At 36.1% G+C, this 26071-nt stretch overlaps 1 pseudogene; it reads left to right on the forward strand.

Annotated features, from left to right (window-relative positions):
• Positions 1-9434: 9434 nt before the first annotated feature.
• On the forward strand, positions 9435-13221 carry LOC131410008 (E3 ubiquitin-protein ligase TRAF7-like; annotated as a pseudogene).
• The last annotated feature ends 12850 nt before the right edge of the window (positions 13222-26071 follow it).

Genomic DNA, 26071 nt, shown 5'->3' on the forward strand with positions numbered 1-26071 from the left:
TTTTAGTGAGATCTCTCTCCTAATTCTGTATTTTTACAATGTTTCCTGTGACAAGTCTTAAACAACCTAAAACTAAACAAAACAAAAATATATTTTATTATGCACCATATGAACAAAATAAACTATGGACTTCAAGAGTTAAACTTATTTACAAAAAAACCCAACAACCCTGAAAATAATTATTTTAAGACACTAGAGGTAGGAACTCATGGTCACCATTTATAAGATCAAGAAGTAAAAGTGCAGCATAAAAAAAGACGGAGATCATGAATCTGTAAGTTTCTCAGTATCTTTCTATTTAGAAATACACAGTAAATTGTTTGCCGCAAATTGCATGCAACATGTTACTGGGCCATATTCAGCCAGAATTTAAAAGAAGAAATTTATGTCAAAATACTTGCTCTTTTCCCTAAGACAGAGTGACAGGCGTGAGTGATCAAAGAATGTAGTACAGTCATGTGTTGCTTAACAATGGGGATACATTCTGACAAATGTGTTGTTAGGCGATTTCCTTGTTATGCAAACATCATAGAATCTATTGAAAGGGAACGAAATTTGCCACCTCAAAATGTATCTCTGTAACATGAGAATTATTTTAGGCTGATTATTTTTAAGAAACAAAAGCCTCAGAGAATTTTTGTTACCTCCCCCTTAACTACCTAAAAGAATTCAGATTAAAAAAACCTGCCTCAGGAAGTGAGCTATCACCTCAGCATAACATGAACTAGGTGGTGAACAGAGAGGATCCTAGAAAAGCCTGTTTGTTGGGCTCTCCTCTGTGTTCTTCTGTTTTGCGTGGCCAAACACCAACCAAACATTTCCTCTTTTTCACCTTTTTGTGAATTGCCTTCCTTCACTTTGAAGACCTTGACTCTCCCCACCTCCAACATGTTCTTTTGTCTTCAGCTGAGGATGGTGTTTAAGATGAGGCCTTTGACCATTTTGATGAGTTATTCAGTTTCCCTGAGTTTCTCTCATGTATACACGTTATTAAACTTGTGTTTGTTTTTCTCTTGTTAACCTATCTTATGTCAATTTAATTCTTAGACCAGCCAGAAGAACCTAAAAGGTAGAGGAAAATTTCTTCCTCCCCTACAACATTTACACAAACCTAGATGGTATAGCCTACTGTACACCTAGGCTATATGGTACTAATCTTGTGGGACCACCGTCAAATGTGTGGTCTGTTATTGACTGAACATCGTTTTGCAGCACATGACTGTACACATAATCTATCTCAACTTTAGAAAGGCTCCTGATTCTGTCCTGCAAACCACAACATTAAACACTCTGGAAAAATATGACCTTGATTACAAAATTATTGAGGAGGCTGAACAAGTGTTGTTGGTTTTTAGTGGATTACGTCAACTAAGTAGGGGGAGTAAAAGATGACTTTAGCAATTGCTTCTTAACTCAGTGATATGTATTACTGCCATCCATAACTGAGATCAATACCTCCTTTCAGAAAAAAAATGTCCTTGTTATTCACTTGAGGATCTGAGGACAAGTATTGTCCAATCTGCCATTCACCATTTCATCTTTGTCCTCCATAACTCATTCAAACCATACACATATTATTCTCTTTCCTTCAATGGCCATTCTTATTCCATTATTTACCTTCTTTTAAATCATAAGTAAAGAACATAAAGAAAAACTGTTATTAATTAATTTCTTTGAAGTGTTACAATGTTACATTGTACAGTTTGCAAATAATTAATAACACAATTGATTTCCAAAATCTCAGTTCTTAAGACTTATAGGGGTTCATATTTACAACCCAGCTTTCCCTGAAAGTAACCAGAAACTCTCCCAGGAGTTACTGATTTATTGAGTCTGAGTTGGAACCTGGGATCCCATACTTTCTACTAGTGCCCTATAACTAAGTATGTTTGGGAAACACCGATTTAAATAACCTAACATGCTCTTCAAGTTTTCAAATCAAGATGTAAATAGATAGGATACAAGATTAGCTATTAATGCTTTACTGATTTCTTTCACTGAAGTAGTTGAAATTCTATTTACAACATGATCTGCATCTGGGTTATGATAAGTAGAACAGACCTTTTAAGGAACGTTTACATATGAGCACTATATCATCATCAAAGGTTGCATATTAAAAAAACCTCTTAATATAGCATTCAAAGGGTTGGCATTAGTTACACTCTGATATAAAGTGAGAGCCTCAGTCCTAGATGTTATGCAACAGAAAATTTGGCAAATGATTTAAAGGCTGAGTCAAAGCTACTAATAAAGTAATTTATAATAAATAAAATACACAGAGAAATATTCAATGCTGGGTGGAATATTCCTGATTAGTGTTTTGCCTCTAGAGAATCTTCAAAACCATACTAAACAACCCATTTATATAAGCTCTTCCACTTTTGATCTAAAAATGTAGTTCCTATCAAGTTTAAGAAATAGGGGAAAAATAGATAATATGTTGTCCATATACACTAGATAGGGAGAATTAGTAGAAAACAGCACACTGGACTGAACACATGCTGTGAGATCGTGTCCAAGAGGCTGACTTATGGAAAAGATTATGTTAGTGCCCATCTTCAAACTACACTCAGCTGCAATCATTCTCTACACCAGAGGACCATCCCTCCCTCCTAGTTTTCATACTTCCTTTACTTGCTACACTATCTTTTGCTAGTAAGGATTGAAAGTGAGAAATCTAATTATGTCTGTAACCTCCTCAAAATCTTCAAAGGCTATATGTCTGACACAATAAAAATTAAACTCCTTTTCACTGAATGCTCGTGGCATGGCCTCTCCATATGTTAAAATCCTTCTCAGCTCTCTCCTAACTCAAACTTTATGTTCAAGTAACTCTAACCCACTTGTAGTTCCCAGACATGCCAGCCTTTCATACCCTTATGCCTGTATAAATACTGTCTGGGATGCTTTTTCTTGTTTGTCCTCAAGGCATATGTTTGGTCATCAATCAAGTCTCATCTCTATTTTAATTTCTAAATTTTCTATCACGCAAAGCTCATACATAAACATTACCAACTATATTAAATTTAATTTTGCAAGTAATGTTATCAGTATTAACTTGTATTTGTTCCAAAAACAGATGTAAATATCTCATGATTCTTCATTAAAACAATGTTATAATTGGTGATTAAGGTCTTGGATTCATCATAGAATGCTGTAGCTAGACATGACCTCAGATTCATTGTAACACAGCTTCCTCCTATCATACACAATGAGGATGACTACATTGCCCGGGGTTGCTTTGGGAGCAAATCTTAGAGCTGAACTCTTCAAGAAGTTCAGATGTCTTGATTCAGTTTTCCTCTAAGATCATTGCCATTTCAAAAATGTTAGGAAAACAGAATGATTAAATCTTAATTCAAAATCATCTGTGAGAAGCCTCAGCTTAACCTTCTGATCTACAATAGAAAAAAGTTAAAATATTCTGCTCTTATCCATGTTTTATCTGACTTTAATGAAAAACTACTAAATGTTAAAAAAAAAAAAAAACCTGTTCTAATATAAGACTTGTTTGTATCTATTTAAAAAATTCCTGGTGGTCCCAACTGTCCAAAAAAATAAAGCCCTCAAATTCAAATGGAGAATATAAGTCAGTAAGAAATGTATGTAGAATCTAATGCCACAATTGGATGCACTGTATAATTACCAGCGTGGCCAACAGACTTGTAAAAATGTACAAAAAGCAATGTCTAAATTGATATGGCTGAGGGTCTACCAATTATTTCATACCCTGCCAGGAATGAGGTTGAAAAGTCTCTAGAGTTCAAGATGTCAAACAAAACCTTTCACCCCAAGACGAGTATTTCTGCTTATACATTATTAATAAATTTGAAATTCTTTTATATCTAATTTGTTAATAAAATCTGCAATGTATCACATCCTTATTGGAAGATCTCATGAAACAACATAATCTGACTCTGATCATCAAGTTCTAATGATATCTTAAGATGCTATGTTTATATTACCTTTTATTAAATCTGTTTCTGTGGATTTGGTTAGCATAACCTCTGAGATCTCTGTTCTTTCCTCTTTGTTAGATAAGATATTTATATATATATTTCAGGGGAGGTTCCTTGTGAACAACTGTGAAGGATCATATATTTTACCTTATTTCATTGTTTAGTTATTACCTCATGGTCTGAAGAGCTTCTAAAGAAGCTTAATATTATATGAAACATGGGAGAACATTCCCCATAAGTATCTTATTTTATAGATGCTGGAAGAAATCAAGAGACTCCCTAGTCAGAGGTATAGGATTTATTACTTACAGCACAGCAGCACCATTAGCTCCATGGTTGCACTGGTTTCCCTTGTCCCCCAACTCCAGTAGAGTGATACAAAACAGTCCTGGTGGATGCTGTACATGCAGAGGTTTTGCACCACAGGTAAGGAAATCCTAAATTTAGAGAACTCCAGTCATATCAGGAAGCTGCTAACAAACTTGCCTAAACTTTGTCCCAGATGAAGATATTATGTTTGTTATCTTGGACAGTAAACAAATCAGCACTCTGTCCTGGAGGGAGCCAGTAACATTTTCTTTCAAAGTTGTTCACTATAAAAATTTCTTTGAAAAGATAGTCTAGAACTAATAACTTTCCAAAACAGAAAGCACCAGAGCCAGAAGAGTTCATTGGTGAGTTATACCATTTAAGGAAGGTATTATACCAATTCTCTACAATTCCTCTAGAGGATAGAAGAAGAGAGAATACTTCCTATCTCATTCTGTGAGACCAGCATTACCCTAATACCAAAACCAGACAAAGACATTACAAGAAAAGAAAACTACAGACCAATATCTCTCATGAACATAGATGCAAAAATTCTCAATAAAATATTAGCAAATAGAATCTAACAGTGCATAAAAAGAATTATACACCACAACCAAGTTGGATTTATCTCAGGCGTGAAAGGCTACTTCAATATTTGAAAATAAATTAATGTAATCCATCACATAAATAGGCTAAAAAAGGAAAAATCACATGATCATATCAACAGATGCAGAAAAAGCATTTGACAAAATCCAATACTCTTTCACGATAAAAAAAAACTCTCAGTAAACTAGAAATAGAAGGAAATTTCCTCAGCTTGATAATGAATATCTACAAAAAGCCTACAGCTAACATCATATTGAATAGTGATAAACTCAAAGCTTTCTCACTAATATCAGGCACAGGGCAAGAAAATCTCCTCTCACCACTTCTTTTCAACATCATACTTGAAGTTCTAGCTAATGGAACAAGACAAGACAAGAAAAGAAAAGATATATGTATAGGGAAGGAACACATAAAACTGTCTTTGCTCACAAATAACATGATCATCTATATAAAAATCCAAAAATATTAACAAATAAACTCCTGGAAATAATAAACAATTATAGTGAGGTTAAAGAATACATGGTTAATAAGGGCCAGCCCTGGTGGCCTAGTGGTTAAATTTTGTGTGCTCCACTTCAGCAGCCCAGGTTGGGTACCTGGGCACAGACCTACACTACTCATCTATGGCCATGCTGTGGCAGTGGCCCACATATAAAAAAAAAAGAGCAATATTGGCAACAGATGTTAGCTCAGGGTGAATCTTCCTCAGCCAAAAAAAAAAAAAAAAAAAAGAATACAAGGTTAATAAATAAAAGTAGTTGCTTTCCTATACACCAGTAATGAACAAGAGGAATTTGAAATTAAAAACATAATCCCATTTATATTAGTATCCAAAAAATTAAAACTTAAGTATAAATCTAACAAAATATGTAGAAGATCTATCTATAGGAGGAAGACTACAAAATTCTGATGAATGAAATCAAAGTAATAAGTAAATGGAGAGATATTCCATATCACGAATAAGAACACTCAATAAAGATGTCAGTTCTTCCCGACTTGATTGATAGATTCAATGCAACTCAAGTCAAAATCCCAGAAAGTTATTTGTGGATAGCAACAAACTGTTTCTAAAGTTTAGATGGAGAGGCAAAAGGCAAAGAAGAGCTCACACAACACTCAAGGTGAAGAACAAAGTTGGAGGACTGATACTACCCAACCTCAAGACTTTCTATAAGGCCAAAATCATCAAGAAAGTGTGTGTTGGCGAAAGAACAGATTTTGAAAAGAATAGATGAATAGATCAATGGACTAGATCAATGGAAAGCCCAGAAATAGACCCACACAAAGATAGTCAACTAATCTTTGACAAAAGAACAAAGGAGCAAAGAAATACAGTTGAGCAAACATAGCCTCTTCAAAAAATAGTGCTGGAACAATAGGACATTCACATGCAAAAAAAAATTATCTAGGCACAGACTTCTATCCTTCACAAAAATTATCAAAATGGAACACAGACCTAACATAAAATGCAAAACTATAAAACTCCTAAGAGAGAACAGAGGCAAAAACCTAGATATCTTGGGTATGGCAATGACTTTTTTAGATACAACACCAAAGGCAAGATCAATGAAAGAAATAATTGATAAGCTAGACTTCATTAAAATTAATAACTTCTGCTTTGTGAAAGACAATGTCAAGAGAATAAGAAGACAAGCCAGAGACTGGGAAAAAATATTTGAAAAGACACATGGGATAGAGACTGTTATCCAAAATATAAACAAAACAATCCTTAAAATTCCACAATGAGAAAACAAATAACCCAACTAAGAAATAAGCCAAGGACACTTACAGATACCTCACCAAAGAAGATATACAGATGGCAAGTAAGCATATGAAAAGATGCTTCACATCATGTGTCATCAAAGAAATGAAAATGAAAACAACGAAATACCACTATACATCTATTAAAATGACCAAAATCCAGAACACTGACAGCATCAAATGCTGACATGGATGTGGAGCAACAGGAACTCTTATTCATTGCTGGTTTAATTCCAAAATGGTACAACCACTTTGGAAGATAGTTTGGCAGTTTCTTACAAAACTAAACATACTCTTACTATGTGATCCTGCAATCATGCGCCTTGGTATCTACCCAAAGGATTTGAAAATTTATGTCCACACAAATCTTCCACATGGATATTTATAGCAGCTTTCTCATAACTGTGAAAACTTGGAAAAAACCAAGATGTTCTTCAGTAAGTGAACAGATAAATAAACTGTGGTACCTCCAGACGATGGAATATTATTCAGCGCTAAAAAGAAATGAGCTATTGACCCCTGAAAAGACATGGAGAAACCTTAAATGAGTATTAGTAAGTGAAAGAAGCCAATCTGAAAAGGCTTCATATTGTGTGATTCCGGTGGGGATGTTGATAAATGGGGAAGGCTGTTTGGGGGTAGGGAGTATATGGGAAATCTCTGTATCTTCCTCTCAATTCTGCTGTGAACTTAAAACCATTCTAAAAATACAAAGCCTTAATAATAATAAAGATAGTCCAGAACAAAAGTGGATTAAAGCCATGCATTAACCTGAGAGACCTATGAGAAATGTTCTCCCAAGTTTTCTATGATCTTAAACTTCTTCAGGACTGCTTCAGACCATTAAGTAATAACTAAACAAAACTGTGCAAACATTGACTTCTCAAAACACCCGATTTTGGCTGTAATCTCATTGCACACAGTGGTAGCTGGATTGTTGTTTCCAGGTTCAGTTTCCTTAGAAGCAGACACTAAACGAAGGAGTATTGTGCAAATGATGTGATGGAATTCTGTCAGTAACACCTATAAGGGTGTGAGGCAAACAGGATTAAGTGGAAACAAAGCTAGACAAAGATTTTATTTCACCTGATCTCTAGCCTCAGCCTGACCCAACAGGGAGCATGAATGGCAGTACTTCCCTCTGACCTTGAGGGAAGGTGGCTAGCTTTCTGTATCCTTGTGACTGGACAGTCTTTGGCTTTATGCATGCCCAGGGGCAGAGCACAACTGTGAGCTATTTCTGGTTGGTTTAGATGACTCAATTTAGCCAAGACCACTTCTCCTGACAAGGTTTGATGTTGACTTACTGTCAGCCAACACCCACAGAACTGAGAGATGGGCACTCCAGCCCAGTTAAGGAGATGTGTGCAGGACACCAACAGTGTTCACTATATAATATAATGGCCTTACATAACATAATTAGGCTTCAAATAAAGTAATCATATGTTGCCTTAGAAATTTATTACATAAGTATTAGCCTTAGCAAACACATAGGTGTCAAACTCGCCCATAAACACACACATGTCCACATAACCATGTAAACATGTATATATAGTTCTACTATAACAGATACGGAATATGAAACAAACATATATTTAATTGATATAAATTTGGTTTTATATTTTATAATTTGTGAAGCATTTGGAATTAGAAGGGTGACTGATTGATCTTTACTATTTGCCTTGAGATTCTAGAGCTACAGGCTAATTTTTTTCTCACACATTCCCTGCAGCATATTCTGGCAATGAAAACAATTCAGATACATTAGCACTGAACTCAAGGTTGTGATAATTATTATTCAAAAGAATCTCGTAGCATATAAATATTTAAATTTCATACTAGGTATTTCAGTTGTGTGGCTTTTAGCAGTCTCTTTAAATTGGTGCTCATATTCTTCTTTGATTTTTCTTTCATTTCAAAAACAAAATATCTAATAATAGTAATCATAAAAGAATTCTGCTTTTTGAGCTTTCTTTAAGGGTCCAGCACCCTACCAGGTACTGGTGAGTCTTTATAAAGAAAATAGAAATAGAAATTAAGGAATAATAACTGACTCTGTATTTGAAGTACAACAATTTTCTTTCAGTAAAAGTTATTTTCCCTTTTAAGAACTTAAGCAATGCTTTGCCAAAATTAAAGTACTCTTTTATATTTTCATATACTAAGACACCTGTTGACACATAAATTCAAAATGTCAATACACAACTGCTTTAAATATGTTGGTTGTGGAGAACAGGTCTTTGGTGATGTGCAGGATGCTGAAGATCACAAGATGCAAAATATTCTATGGTCGAAAATTTAATAGATGCTCAGCAGACAAACTCCTTAAAGAGTGATAAAGGTCACTGAAAATGCCCTTCACTATGCTGAAGTTTTCAGACTTCCTTTTTATTGAATGATTTTGTTTTAGTGTGTGGAGATTTTAATTTGGGATGCGAATTTGAATTACTAAATGAGAAAACTGTATGTGTTATGACCTTAATGAGATATGTTTGAGAAATTCATCACTGTCCACCCACTGGCCCAATAGAATCTGACACATTTCCTCATGCTACTATGGTTTGACTTCATTAAGTCCAGTGATCGACATCAAATGTTGTTACCTTCTCCAGAGAAATAATACTTTACTCTTTACAAGTGTGATTTTATGCAATTTTCATAATAATCCCTTAAGAAAGGTTATTGTCATCTCTTGTACTAAAAAAAGAAAGGCATTCTTTAAGAGGAATATATATTACAAAAAAGAAGAAAGAAGAATTACTATTCCAGTCCTATGATTTGCATAAGAGCATAGGGACTATGGGCTGTTATGAAGATGAATCTTTCAAGCCAGGTAGGTAACGGTAAGTCACCTGTTTCACCACTTTGAAAGCAATTGTGTACCGCATGATTGCTACTTCAAGAGGTCTAAAAACCATGCACAAGTAGGGTAAAGGTATAAGAAGAAACATAGATTCTACTTCAAGTACTAGAAGCTGTAAAGCACAGTAAAGTATAAAGAAAAGAGGGAAAAAGAATTCTAAGTAGAATGCCAATAACCATTTATCTATAGAGTTACAAACACACACATATTAATATTATAGTAATGACCTAGAGATATTGTAAAATGTTTAGGTGCCACTTGAATCATCAAGCAAATATAATAGAATGGTTAAATATTTTTAATATTGGGCCTTTATGGCATTTCGTTTTGATGAAAACTGATGATTCAAGAAGTTGCAACGTATATAACAGAAGATGTATTTGACAGGAAGTCTACATATTTGGCATTTATTTGCAAATTTCTCATCACCTTTCTGAATGTCTGTTTCATCATCTATTAAACAAAGAGGCTGGATCAAATTATCTGTAAGTTCTTTTTTGGATGAATATATTATGATTCTATATATAAAAACACTGTTAACCAAAATATTTATTTAAACAAATATATTGAAATATCTTACAAGGATAAGGTCAGTATATTTAAATATAAATTTTCATTAATATTTTTAAATATATTTTATATTTAGAAAATCTGAATAATGAGTTACTTGCAAAATAAAAGATTTTTAGTGGACATGGAAAAATAAGATTACATTATTTTTAATTATATTTACTGCAAGAGTTAATGGCTTTTTAAAGTTATATGTGGCTATCTTAATAAAAAGTAAAACTTTTGTTCACAGTTTTAGATTTTCAACATATTTTACCTCCTGTTTACCACGTACTGTAGCTGTTTAAAAGAGTGACTGAGCAAGTTTGTATAACTTTTTCTTCACAATATGAGTGTGTACCAAAAGATTGTAAGTAATTTTAAATTCTTGTAAATATGAAGTTAGTAATTTTGGTGTGTGTGTGTATTTTATATACATATATACAGCAGACTTTGAGTTCCTTTAATAGCTGTTTCAAAATGAAAGGCAACATTTATTAATCACTTCTTGATCTTAATTCCTTAGATTAATTCTTTTTTTCTTTTTCTTGGTGAGGAAGATTGGCCCTGAGCTATCTGTTGCTAATCTTCCTCTTTTTGCTTGAGGAAGATTGTTGCTGAGCTAATATCTGTGCCACTCTTCCTCTATTTTATATGTGGGACACTGCCACAGCATGGCTTGATGAGTGGTGTGTAGGTCCATGCCCAGAATCCAGGCCCGTGAACCCTGGGCCACCAATGTAGAGCACACGAACCTAACCACTACACCATCAGGCCGGCCCCTTCCTTAGCTTAATTCTTGTAAGTAGTATTCTAGTGTTATTGGATGGGGATATAGACCAAAAAACAAATCTTAAAATGACCAAATATTAGCTACATAATATAATTATTGGCTATATAATAATATAAATAATATAATATATATAATATATAATATAAATATTAGCTATATGTTATTTACACAGAAAAGCACAGTAATTTATGAATATAAGCAACTGATTAACTCTTCATGGAATCACTCTGATTGGAAGGGTACACACAAGCAATTGACCACTTCCCTTTTTTATTCCTGAAACCACTAACCTCCTTGTCTCTGAACTCAGGTCCTACTTTCTGACATCAGTTACTGCCACCAACTATCAACATAATCGATGTTCAAATTTCTCAACATAACCGTCAGATTTCAAACTGTATAATTCCTATGATCACAAAATTTCCTTACATTTATTAATCAAATATATTTCAATGTGTTGACAATGAAAATAGCATATACTAATGCTCTTTAATGAAAAGTGCATACTTCTTTTTATTAGGTAGTTTTGGCTTGTCAAGACAGTTCCCAATGTCCCCCGCTTCACCTGGAAAGGTGCTACTATCTACAAGGACAGATCTACACCAATTGTGATTATATTATATGACCTTGATTCACGCTGACATAGTGAATCAGAATGGAATGGACGTATGCCCACTGCTGCAGCCATGAGTTTCAGAATGGGAATTTGGAATGAGAACTGAGAGCAAGCAAACTCTATCTCTGCTTGTATCTTTTATGGTAAAGACAAAAACCTCAGTTACCTAGGGGTTCTTTTAGTTGACCATATGTACCAAAAAGCATGTATGATGGGATACGTGATAGAGACTGTGATTTTACATTTTCTAGATTAAAATTATTTTGAACGTTTCAAATAATTTCTTTGTTATAGAATAGTGCTTGGAACTCAAAAAATTACTGGCTTTTTTGGTTAGACCAGCGTAGAGTGGGGCAGTGACCTTCAAAACTCAATCTACTTCAGTAACTTAGAAAAATAATTGGAATGAAAATGTACACTTTGTGTTTTCCATCACGTTTCAAATAACAAGCTCTTATGCATCAAAGAACAAAGATTGTTGGTTAAACCATTACTATCTCCAAGATGTCCTTCTCTGTACTCTGCTACCAACACCCTCACCCTTATATGCTATCACAGCCAAGAAAGAAGAGGCTACCTGGATACAATGAATTTAAAGCTTTTCATTATAGTTATGTGACTGTATGACTGGAGTTGCTCTAGGAATCTGAGGGCACAATGTGACTTTAGTCCTAAGTCTATTGGAACAAAGAGAAGAAACAATTAGTTCACGCTCATAAATTGAACAATTCTAGCAACAGAATCAAATAGCAAGAGACAATTTTTTGGAATATATCTATAACAGGTAATTATCAAAGGAAACTGGGAGTCTAACAGGATATAAGAATATGGAGGAAGCCACCAGTTAGAAGACTCAATATCTTTGGAAGTAGACTTAGGCCTTTTCTCGGCCAGCGGCAGAGGAAGCGCGATGAAGGCGTAGGGTGGCGCTGCCCGAGGACCCTGGAGGCCTCTGCAGAGAGTGAGCTCAGGCAGGAGCGCCTGCTACAACCACTTCTCCTGGGGTGGGGGTGGGGACTACCAACCTTCCCACCCTAGACGTTGCCACCCCACCGGAATGGAGAAGACCTTCAGGGCCACCTTTTTGGCCGTTACCACCATAAGGAACCCTGACGGGAACAGCCAGTATACACAGCACCCTCGCCTACACTCCGCGGAATGAAGACAGCATGCCCCCCAACAGCACCCCCTGCCGCCCAGACCCCGCCACCTCAGTCCACTCCCTGCACTCTGAGTCCGGCATGTCCCTGCGCTCCGCATTCTCGCTGCCCGCGATGGAGGAGGAGCCAGAGCCACTGGTGTTGGCCCAGCAGCCCTCGGGGAAGCTCTGCTGCCAGCTCTGCTGCAGTGTGTTCAAGGACCCCGCGATCACCACGTGTGGGCACACGTTCTAAGATGCGCCTTGAAGTCAGAGAAGGGTCCTGTGGGCAACACCAATCTCATAATGGTGCTGAACAACATGGTGGTGGCTGAGGAGTTGGGGGAACTCTTCATCCTCTGCAAGCACAACTGTCAGAGAAGGCTGGGAGAGGAAGCCTATCTTCTTGGAGGTGGACCCCTGCGGGTGACCCTTCACCATCAAGCTCAGCACCTGGAAGGACCATGAGGGTGGTTGTGATTACAAGACATGTATGAGACCCACCTGGAGATGTGCCACTTCCGGGGCCTGAAGGATTTCCTGCAGATGAGGGACTACTGCTTCCACAAGATGCACCCCGTGCTGCCACAGAAGCACCAGGAGATGGCTGGATATCTAGACCCTTGACTGCATCCATGTCCTGCAGACATCTGGCAGCAGTGTCTACTCTATCTCTATGACAAATGACTTCATTGTCTGTGGCACCTATGAGACCCTTATCCACGTGTGGGATACTGAGTCTAAGGAGCACCTTGGGACCTTGACTGGCCGCATGGGCACTGTGTATGCCCTGGTGGCCATCTCTACGCCAAACCAAACTAAAGTATTCAGCATTTGCTACTACTGGTCCCTCAGGGTCTAGAGTAGGGACAACATGATCTGCATGCAGACCCTGCTGCATCATCAGGGCAGTGTGTCTGTGCTGACAGTGCCCCAGGGACCAGCTCTTCTAGGGACTGTGGACAGTACTATGAAGGTTTGAATCTGCTAACAGAGAATCCAGGCTGGGTCTTGGCTTCCTCTGGGCCTGCCCTAGGCGTGTGCAAGCCTGGCTTGCCATCCAGGTGGTCTCAGGGTCTCTGCTGCCCTGTGGGGATAGGCAGGCAGGCTCAGCTGCCAGGCAGTGCCCTCCCTGTCCTACGCTCAGCAAGCCGCCCTCTGCTTGGCCCTGTCCTCATTGTGCTCCCAGGACAATGCCCAGCTCCCTCTCTCTGGGTGCCCAGCCCACCCTCCATCCCTACCCTAGATGAACTGCAGGACATTTTACTCATCTTTTCTGCTATTTTTAGGCTATATATACATTCAATTTCTTCCTGATTGAAATAAAAGCTGCACAGAATGTGAAAAAAGAAAAAAAGAAGTAAACTTAATCTGAACAAAATATTTAGAGCTGACTTTAGTTTGACAAAGGGTTTATCAAGGTTGATCACACCACAAATTACTGTTTATAATATCTCAAGCTGTTTACCTGGGCATGGAGCAAAAATAAATACAGTGAAATAGATCAGTTGCTGATTTATAGGAGTGATAATTTTAGTCTAGAAATTTAAATTAATTTCTTAGTCTTTAATATAACAAAGATTATATATAAACACACCATGAAATTATGGTCACTTTTACAAACTTTGGTCCTGAAATGTGTTATGTATGTGGTGCATTGATATAGTCTTCAATCATATTCTCTGCCTAGTATCTTCCAGTAAAAGCATGTTGCAAATCTAAGGTATAGGAGAAAATATACATTTGTTAGGTAGAGATTGATCTCTACCTAATATAGAGATGAAGACTTTATTTAAAACATATGCTTATCCCAAAGGTGGCATTTGAGCAATTCATAAGTGTCCTGTTCTAGTTGGTGATGCCCATAACCTGACCTAATCAGCACTTTAAAGTTATATCCAACTAAATCCTACATAGACATCTGTGCTAGCTTAAACAGTATGTGTGGAATTACTTCTGGGTATGTTTTCCTATGCATGGTTTAAATCTAAGAGTTATTATACAAGCATTCTCTGCACAAAAGTGATTCTGATCAACTCTCTGCACTTATAAATCCCACACAGTTGGGAGAGAAAATGGATGTTGTACAAAAGAGTCAAATGACAACAGCTGCAGACAAGCTGTGCATCTGGCACATTCTGACTCTTGTTATAACATCACAGTGCAAGTGACAATTGCTTTCCTTAATCCTGTGATTGTGTTCTGTACACATTGTCCCATAACTTTTGGACCTCCTACAGACGTCTATGTCTCAAATTTCATCTTTGATTGCATTACATCATAGTATTTTAGCAGTGTGCCATGGCACTATAAAATGATATTTTACGTGCTGTCTTTGTATGCATTTAATACTGATAAAAAGAAAATTACTCATAACAGTAACAGGGCAAGACAGGCAAATAAGAATTATTTGGCAGTATGGCAGCCACACTCAATTTTATAAGTGGCAATATTTTTTCTTGTTAGTTTCAGTTCAACAAATATTTATCACAACCTACACTGTAGGATAAAGCAAAAATGTAATCCCTATATTCGAGACAAAAATTACACATGAAATATTTAAATATAATCCAGACAGTACGCTAAGATATTTGGGGCAAATTTTAAGTTTATAGATGTTCTGAAATGATGTAACTAAGTGTATTTATAAGGTAAATTCACCTGCCTTTATGGTGGCATTCTCTTAGCCAATCATAATAGCTACAACTATTGAGCACTTAACCATTTACCGGACACTGCACATTAACTCATTTAATTCTCCCAACTACTGTGTGAGTCACTTAGTATTTTTAGACCATCAAGTCACAGATGAAAACATAGAGTTTGAGGAGGTTAAACGTGTCTCATTAATCTTTGCACTACATGCAGACAGGTTCAAGCCCAGGACTCTATGACTCCAGAGTTCATTTTCTTATCCTTTCACCATCCTGTCTAATCAGGTGCTAATATGCACAGTATGTTTTTTTCCAACTTGAATGAGATATAATTGACATATAATATTGTGTAGCTTTAAGGTACACAATGTGTTGATTTGATACACTCATATACTGCAATATGATTGCCACTATACTGTTAGCTAACACCTCCATCATGTCACATGATTACTACTTATTTTTTGTGCTGAGAACATTTAAGATCTACTCTCTGAGCAACTTTCAAGTATATAGTACAATATTTTTATCTGTATTCACAATTCTGTGCATTAGATCCCCAGAACTTACAACTGGAAGTTTGTACCTTTTGGCCAACATCTCCCCGTGTCCCCCACCCTCTAGGCCCTGGTAATCACCATTCTGCTCACTGCTTCTGTGAGTTTAGTTTTTTCACAGTGTGTTTTTTTAATTTCCCAACATTAGTAGACAAATTTTGTAACTCAGGGGACATCTGCAATATCTGGAGAAAGTTTTGGTTTTCACGACCGGAGGACGAGCTGTTACTGGCATCTGGTGGGTAGAGGCCAGAGATGCTGCTAATCATCCTACACTGTACAGGACAGCTCCCTGTAATAAAGAATTGTTCTGTCCAAAGTATCAACAGTTCCAAGGAGACCTTGGCTAGAAAATTGTTTGTTGTGAGGGCTGTCTTGTGCACTGTAGCTTGGTTAGCCACACCCTGGACTCTACACATTAGATTGCATTAGTATTCCCTCCTTCAGTTATGACAACCAAAAATATCTGCAGACATTAACAAATACCCCCTAATGAGAGGGAGGGGGCATGTTTGAGAGCCACTGCCCTGGAGTAATTAGCTCACAGTCAAGTGACCTCACAGTCAAGTGACTCACTGACCTCACAGTCAAGTGAGGAAGACAGAGAAGTAGTCTTGCCAGATAGTCATGATATTTCATATAGCTAAAACAGGAAGACAGAGCACCAGAAAATTAATTTTGCTTAGGTCAATTCATGAAGTCTTCACTATGATGTGATGGTCAAATTGGTTTTAAGGATAAACAGTATAATACCAGTCATAGAGAAAAAGGGAAGTCGTTCGATTCAAAGGGAAAAGCTTGCACAAAGTCATAGCAGAGAATGAAAAAATGTGGCAAATGCAAGAAGTGAAGATATGTTCATGTGGCTCATCAACAAGATGAGAGCAGGTATGATGTGTCAATTTTATGTGTCAACTTGACTGAACCACAGAGTATCCAGACATTTGGCCAAACATTATTCTAGATGTGTCTATGAGAATGTTTCTGGAAAAGATTAACATTTGAATTGGTAGTCTGAGTAAAGCAGATTGCCCTCCCTAATGTGGGTGGGCCTCATCTAATCAGTTGAAGACTTGAATAGAGGAGAAAGGCTGAGTAAGAAGGAACTTCTTTTATCTGATTGCTTGAGCTGAAACATTGCTCTTTTCCATCCTTTGAACTCCTACTGAAACATTGGCTTTTCTTGTGTCTTGAGCCTGCCAGCTTTAGGATTGGAACTTAAATCATCAGCTCTCTTGGTTCTCAGACATTTAGATTCAGACTGGTACTACATATCCAGCTTTCCTGGATCTCCAGCCATAATCACATAATCATGTGAGCCAATTCCTTTTAATAAATCTCTCTCTATATATACATATATATACATACACATACACACACATGTGTATATACATATATATCTCCTATTGATTCTGCTTTTCTGAAGAACTGTGATTAATAAAGCAATTAAGAAGAGATGTAGGAGAGAGGAGAGGCTGGAGAGTGAGGCTGGTGTCAGACTACTCAGGGCCTTGTATAATGAGCTGAGACACTTTAACTTAATCCTGAAGAAAAAATGAGCTAAAATAAAATTTTGATATGTTTGTCATTTTTCATGTGTTGTTTGCCAAAATGGGGGATGCCAATATCAGATTAGATATGCTTGCTCGTGAGTTTACTGGTTTGAAGAAAAGGGTTTTGTTGACAATGTGGAGTAGAGTCAGGGGAGGGATAGGGTGGAGGCTGAATGAAAGGTGCTATTGCTATAAACCAGGCAAGAGATGATAAGGATGGGTACAGGTTGCTAATTGTAAAGTTAAGGAAGGACAGCTTAGGTAGAGAGAACACACACAAAGAGAAACAGTAAAGAGAAATATTGGGGGCATAGCAACTCTTCCCTATTCAACAATATATAATATAATTTACTCTTTGTATTCCAACATGGCTTCTTGATTCAAAGTGGCCATATTTATATTCCGTTTCATTTCCCGAAGAGCAAGGATAAATTCAGAAAGTTAACAATATGTCTATTTCCTTCATTTATATCCTTCCAGTCTCTAAACCATGCAAGTAACATATAATGTAAATACATAAAATAAATCATCCTTTTTACCTTTTTCTGCCTTAATGCCACATATGAGTTTGAATGGGCTCTCCTGGCCCCACTGAATTTTCAGGTTACTTTTTTCTTGCACAGAGCAACCAACTACAGTTAAGTATTTAGAAGAGCCCTTATTTGGAGGGCCAGATACTTTTTTGCCTGGAAAAAAAGTACATTATGGAACTTTGATAACTAGACAAATTATTAGGCCAATTTGATCTATATTTCTCTCCATTAACTGCATAACACATGTCTAGGCAGAAAACAAACACAAGAGCTGAAAGTTAGCAAGCGAGCAAGAAGGTTTTCTTTTTTTCTGTCTTTTATCTAAGTTAACTGAGTGAGTCCAATAAAACCTTTGAGGCAATCATTCCTGAATTATTATATGCTCCCAACTACACCCTGGAGACACATACGCTGACAGAAATACAGCTGGCTGTGGAGCACTTCACTTAATTGGACCAATGTTATGAGCTAACATTAAGCTTTAGTATGACAGAGATTGTTTTGGCAATTCAGAGAATCTAAGATTTTCACTAACAGGTAAGTAAATAACTGTCTGAGTCACACCCCTTATGATCTTTAGGATGGCTCCAGGCAAAATGTGAATTAAAAATCTGTCTTAGCAGTTCTCACCTAGCCACCTATCAAAGTCCTCTTGGCAGGCAAGACTTGAAATGCTCTGTTGACAAATGTGCATGATTGGAAATCAGTGTGCTAACTCCCTAAGTATAATGTTTTTAACCTTATTTGTAGTTATAAAATAAAAGGTTCTGTTCAGTTTAAAAGACTCATGCTTTAGAAACAGGTAGGTTAAACATTTCGCTGGCATAGATGCCTTCCAGCCTGTCCTGTCATCCCAGTTTCTGCCCCTGCCTTCAGGCATAGCCCAGAGTAGCAGCTCACTACTTAAGGCAAAGGTAGAAAGTGATAGAATGCTGCAAAGGTCCTCGAGAAAAGAGATAGAGAAGAAAGAGAAGGAGTTAACTAGACATTGCAGAGCTGTTCGAGCTCCTGGGAAGATAGGTAGAAACCATAGCTATGGCCTTCCTGCCTTCATCTTTCATTTTGGGAATGTCGCCCATGTTGAGATTTGTGCCACGTGCTGGATTGATGTACCGACCCTGCTTCACTTTAGAGCAGGCACAGCATGTCACTGAAACATGTATTTTCCATTTTACACTTTCTTCTGAACTACGAATTATAATAAATCACATTTAAAAAGGCAGATTGTTTATGAAAAAACAAAATAATGTATACATTTCTTTCTTCCTGAAATCACATGAGAGAATAAATATTTACTAAGTTTTGTAACCTTAATAATTCATTTTAATATACAATAGAACCTGAAAAAAAAGTCATTTGAGGCTGGATTTGAGAATCAAATGTCAAAGCATTTAAGGCTGATCCATCACCTATCTCTGACCAAAAAGGAGAAAATATCCTTTTACAATGCACCAAAATTTTATATTTTTTCATGCTTTTTAAAAGCTGAGAAATGGAATAAAGTTCGATCAGGAAATGCAAAGGGAATTAATTAATTTTACATTTATAGGAAATCTGAGATATCGTCAGCACTCCCTCTATCCACCAGGCAAAACTATTTTAAAGATTTGGCTAATTTAAATGTCAATGCTATTATCCAATAAAAGGAACCAGGGCTCCTTTGAGAAAGAGCTGAATCTGGGACTCGGGCAGGAAATACAAAAGATGACCTGTTGACATTTTCTGGTGCTAGGAGTGAGGAAGTGCTAAAAAACAAATGACGAACTGTCAAATGGACACAGACATTAACCGAATGAACTTCCAATATCCAAAGTCAGAAAAAAATTAGCAACAAATTAAATAAAATATTATTGAATTATAACCCACAGTATAAAATCAATCTCCATAGGTCTATTCTGATATAAATAAATGATTGAATAAGTAATTGAACAGGGAGTAATAGACAAATCTACCGTGCAGAAAAATTCCAAATAATTTGTATAGATACTTCCCCCTCATGGAGGTGGAGTACAAATCTGCACTCCTTAAGTGAAGGCTGCACAAAGTGACATCCTTCCAAGGAGAACAGTATGGAAAGAGGCGAAAAAAAGAGTATCTTTACAGTGGAGAAATTTGACAAACACTTCCTCAGCCAGGTGATCAAGTTTACTATGAACAGTGATAAGCTATGTTGATATATGTACCCTTGATATGATGTAGTGAGAATGATACTTTATCTCAGTGGTCTTTCTTCCCAAACTCATAGCCCCAGTCAAATCGTGAGTAAGACATTAGACAAATCCTAACTGAAGGATGATCTGCGAAAAACCTGATTAGTAGTCTGCAAATTGTCCAGGTTATCGAAAACAAGAAAGTTCTGAGAAACTGCCAGAGCCAATTGAGACCTAAGGGGACATGATGATACCATGTGGCACCTTGTGTGGAATCTTGAACCTGGAGAAGGACATTAGGACATTAGATAAACTAAAGTAATCTGGATAAATTGTGGACTTTACTTAATGTATCAATATTAGTTCATTAATTATAACAAATGTACCTTTCTAATATAAGATGTGAATATTAAGGAAAACTGGGTTTGAGGTATATAGAAACTCTGGACTATCTTTGCGTTTTATCTGAAAATCTAAAGTTATTCTGAAATAAAAAATTTATTAAAAGTTAAAGTGTAATTAAAATTCCAGTTCCTCAATCATAATAACCACAATTCAAATGCTCAATATCCACACGTAGCTGCAGCTTTTGTGTTGCATGACACAGATACAGAGCGTGGCCTTCATTGCATAATTGCACAGTCTTTTGGGCATTCATATTCTAGAACGTTCTTCAGCTTTCTTCTTCCCTCTTGTCACTAATTCCACCTCTATACTAAGGTGTAAAGTTCTAGATCTAGGGATGAAAATACTAGAAGATATATGCCTGGTCTTCCTTTGCTCTCCACATTTCAGATATTCACATTTAATAGTCTTATTAAAAGTTTGAAACATCTAGTTTTAATTAATTATTGTCCCCAAATTTTTAAAAAATGTATTTGGTGTCCAACAAATATTGTGAAGAGACAAACCCAAAATCCATTTCACATCTTTCCATTGGTCTTTTAGGAATTTAGTAAACATTATACATTTTCCAAAGGTTATGAAGCAAGCCTCTAGAAATTTTGCTTATTGGTACAGAACTGCAAATCTACGTCTAGCAGATTTTGTACAAAAATCTCATTCTGACTACAGTAGTGTTCATCATGTTTATTATAGAAATACATTTGCTTTACCATCTTGAAATAAAATCTTGAACCATATATAACATAAAGACAATGGCTAGAAGCATCCTTAATGCATACAGTCTGGATGTCATATTTCTAGTGTAATTGAAACCCAGAGCTCCCATTGTTTCTGAATATGTATTCTTTGAAGAAAAATATGTTTTCATCCTTCAGACAGGAATAAAAACAAAGAAATGGGGGAAAAAACACTGTAGAAGTTTATAGATTGATTTACTATATTTCTAAATCAGTGTAAATCAGAAGAATCTTGTAATTTGCAATGAATTTAATGAAAAAAATAAATTTGTTTCCCTATTCTGTACCAAATACACCTTTTTCCATTAAAATATTAATGGTAGTAATAATTTGCTTCTTGAGACTATGACTCATTTTCAATATAAAATTTTCTTTAAGAATAATTCCTAAAGTTTCTTATTTTGTTTCACAGAATTTCACACTGTCACTCAACAGTTTCCTAATAATTCCAAGAATATACACTGTGGTAGTATCCATTAAATTAGAGCAATTGGGTTTAAAATTAAAGCAACCATGATTTCCATATGTTTAAACTGAGTAAAATATTGTAATTCAACAGTTTACAAAATTATTACACCACTGCAATTTCACATGCAGCTATTTCATATTGGTTCTGAGCCTCCTATTTGCTGAAGGATATAGGACATTTGTGTATCTTGGGAATTAATAATTAAGTTTAATTGGGTCATTACATGGCACATTCCAATATACGCCTGTCTAGTGAGATTGCAGGGCTTGCTTTATAACATGTGTGTGGGATTTACTGAAGAGCTTCCTAGGAAAGAACTTATGCTAAAAGAAAACTTGAGCACATATAATTTGATCCAGTAACAATGCCTTAGACTTCACAGATGACACATGAGTCTTCATATAAAGTGTTATCTATCCCTCAAAATATGCCCAGCCTAGCTCCATAGACAAATGACCAGATCCTAGAGAAAGGACCATTATTTAAATCAGGAATAGACATTTCCCTAAACCTCTCTAAGACACTGGTAAAATGACGACTTGTTTCAGTATTTCTTTAACTAAAGAATATTAGGCAAAAGAAAGTCAGGAAAGTCATTCTTTATGGGCTTCAACATTCCAGTTCACGGATGGTGGTAGTCAGGGATGATGATGGAAAGCAGTGATATTGGCATGTCTGAGAGGGGAGGACTAGGGAAGAGAGGGTAAATACAGCAGTGGTACCTAGTAGACTTGATACAGTAGCCGGCAATATCCAATTTGGGCTCTATATGAAACACATCCTGGGGACATCTCAAAATATTTGGAGGGAACTTTGAAATGGGAGGAAGCCTGTATTTCAAATGAATATCACTTTTAATTTACTATGTTGTGTGCCTTCGAGTCGATAAGGAAAACAAAAAACTGGAATATACAGATAGGGTAATATAGGATGATTGTATTTTGAACCAAAAAATATGAAGACATCTAACACCTTATAATCTAATAGACCTGATTTTATAGCTTTTTAACATAAACGAGTTAATTTGTGATTAAACATACATCTTCATTTTCACCACTTATGATTTCTAAAATGAGAGAAGGACATAGGGTTTCAACACCCTTTATATTTTCCACAGTAAGTTTATTTGTTTTGCTACTCTTTTTATGCACACTGAGTTAAAGATCGGTTACTTTGTTGTCAGTTCAATGAAATAAAATGAAATCAGCAGCAGGGTACAATATTCTAAGATGCCCCATTGTGCCTTTACTTCAAAATGGTCTAATGGGATAAAACATGTTCCACCTTCTCTTCCTTGTTTAGTAAAGATATATGACTTCCCTGTCAGAGCCTTACAAAGGAAATGAAATCATTGACACAACCTAGTGTGCCTCAACCAGATACAATGGTGCTTTAAATTGTGTTTTTGTTTTTCTCTCTTTTTTTGTATGACTTGGAAATTTTCCTTCTCAATTTGTCACCCACATGGGAGGGAGGAAAAATAGAGTGCTGAAACACTGGGCTTATATTCATTATCACAATAGACATATTCGGCTGGCTTTTTGTGTCCCTCCTTCCTTTATATCGTTTACTGTCAGGTATCCTTATCAAGCCCCAGGTTAAGTTTTTCAGGGAGGGTAACTAAAGGACCTAGTAGCTGTTATCTGTCCTTGGATGATGAGTATATATCAGTGGATCAACGGTAGAGTGATATAGACTCATTTTAGCAGGTGATTTATATGCAACAACTGTTGGGATTCTGTAGGAAACAGATCCCAAAATGAATGTGATTTCAGTAGCTGTCGTTATCAAACTAAGATTTTAAAAAATATAGGAGGGAGTCAGCATTGTTTTTCAAGATATTTTCATGTTTGAGTTACTTGTCAGAATGTGTAAAGAAGCTATGTCATATTAAGTTTATTTTTCTTTTTTTGAGGTTAGAGGGTTATACACAAGCCTCCAATGTTTTTATTTGTTTTGTTGTTTGTTATATTTTTTTAAGGTGGGGATATAAGTTGTTCTCTCACATTCATAATATCAAGAATCAGATTTTATAATTAAACAAGAAATTTATGGTTTTATTTTCCTTTTTTATGTTATTCTTTTCTTCTAACTGGGACTTCTTAAGGAGGGAGGCAACATATTATAATAAGGAGGAAACACATCATTTAATTTCTAATATGATCAGTTAAGGGCCTGCTTCTGTCATTCTCTGGCAGTATGGTTATGAGAACGTCATTTTATTGGTCTGAACTTACTTTATTTTCACCTAGTGAAAATTAGCACACATATCAGCTTTCATCACTAAAGTGAGCATCAAGTTACCTTTGTAAACAACAATGCTTATAATATATAAAGATTAGTAGCACACTTGACACACACTGGCTCCAAAGAGAACACTTTCAAATATGTTTTCTTTTGCCCAAAGTTATAAAAATTACATAATTGCTTCCATTTTCAGTCCCACTATGCAAAGATGTTGGAAGTCATTACTCCCACCTAGGTTACAGGGCAAACTACCACCCTGAAATTTGGAGAGACGGGTGAAAACAGAATCACAGCTGAGATCTGCTTACCTAGAGCAGATGCCACTGGAGCCGTAAACTGGTAGGAACGCTTAAATGTTGATGAATTGCTGGAGGCTGAGTGTGGGCTAGTATGCAAGTGAGAAACTTATGAGGACTACAGTCTTGGTGAGGGGAGGAGCTCATGGGCTTTGCCTCCTGCCACTCATGATGAAGAACTGAGAAAGATCCACTCACGGCTCTGTCTAGCAGGGGACTAAAAGAGTAATACTTATGATACACGTCCAGGTCCTTCTACGTAACAAAAGCCTGCTCTTCAGGAGGGAAAGACTTTACCAGAGATTTTTCCCACAGATGTAGAGGGTATTTCTCCCACTCCAACCCTCTTTAGGCTTTGTATGTCACCAAGGGGATAAAAGATGGAAAGCTATACAATAAGAAAAATGTGTGAAGCCCAGAGACATATGCTCACTAAAGACTGTGATTTAATTGGAAGATAATAGAATAATCCTCTTCTCCCAAACATTTACCAATATACCAACAACACTCCAGTATAATAGTGGATTACAGCTGAAAGAGGCAGACAAACAAAAAACAACAACAATAAGACTACACCTAGACATATACTCAAACTAAAAACAAATACAAAGAAAATCTTGAAAGAAATCAGAGGAAAAAAGAATATTAACTATAGATGAATAGGATAAAATTGATAGTAGACTTCTCCTTAGAAACCATGAAAGCAAGAAGAGAATGGAATGAAATTTTTAAAGTGTTGAAAGCAAAAAAAAAACACCAACTTCACATGCCATACCTAGTGAAACTATTATTTAAGAGGAAAGAGAAATAAAGACTTCATCAGACAAACAAAAGCTGAGTGAATTCATTGTTAGCAGGCCTGCCGGGCCAGAAAAAGTAAAATATCTTCTTCAGAAATGATATAGATTAGTAATTTGTATCTACATAAGGAAGCAAAGACATCAGAAAAGAAATAAATGAAGATAAAATAAATTCTTTTGTTTTTCTTATTCACAAATGTAAAATATAACTGTTTAAAGTAATAACAGCAATACTACTTTGGATTCTTACAGCATATAGTAAAATAAATGAGAAATTTCATAAGACTTGAGAGGGAATAATTGCAATTACTCTGCTATATGGTATCTGCACTAACAGTTTGTGTAAAGCAGAAACAGTTTGTGGAAAACATACGTGGTAAACTCTATGTTAACTACTAAAATATACTAAAGGAACTAAAGTTGATATGCTAAGAGAGAAGATGAAATGAAATAATATAAAATGCTCAATTAAAACCAAAGAAAACAAGAAACACTGCATAAGTAGAAAACACCTACAACTATGTTGATATTAATCCAAATATATCAACAACAACATTAAATTTGAATGGTCTAACTATACCAATTAAAAGATAAATGTTGTCATATTGAATAAATATCAAGACCCTACACTAATTTGTTTACAAGTAGCCAAATTTAAATAAAATAGGTTAAAAGCAAAGGGATGGAGAAAGGGATATCATGCAAACACTAACCCAAAGAAAATAAGAGTAACTATATTAATTTCTGACACAAGTGACTTCAGAACGAAGAAAATTATCAGGAGTAAGGAGGGGCACTACTTAATGATAAAAGTATCTATTCTCTAAAAAGACATACCAAACCTAATTGAATACACATCTACATTAGTCTCTGGCTGCCATAACAAAGCACCACAAATGTGGTAAAATAAAACAAGAGAAATTTATTTTATCACAGTTCTAGAGACCAGAAGTCCAAAATCAAAGTGTCAGTGGGGCTGCCCTCCCTCTGAAGCCTTCTCAAGGAGAAACCATTCCTTGCTTCTTTCAACTTCTGATGGTTACCAGCATTTCTTGACTTGTGACTGCATCACTCAATCT

Source organism: Diceros bicornis, chromosome 9 (genome assembly GCF_020826845.1).
Source record: "Diceros bicornis minor isolate mBicDic1 chromosome 9, mDicBic1.mat.cur, whole genome shotgun sequence".
Taxonomy (NCBI): domain Eukaryota; kingdom Metazoa; phylum Chordata; class Mammalia; order Perissodactyla; family Rhinocerotidae; genus Diceros; species Diceros bicornis.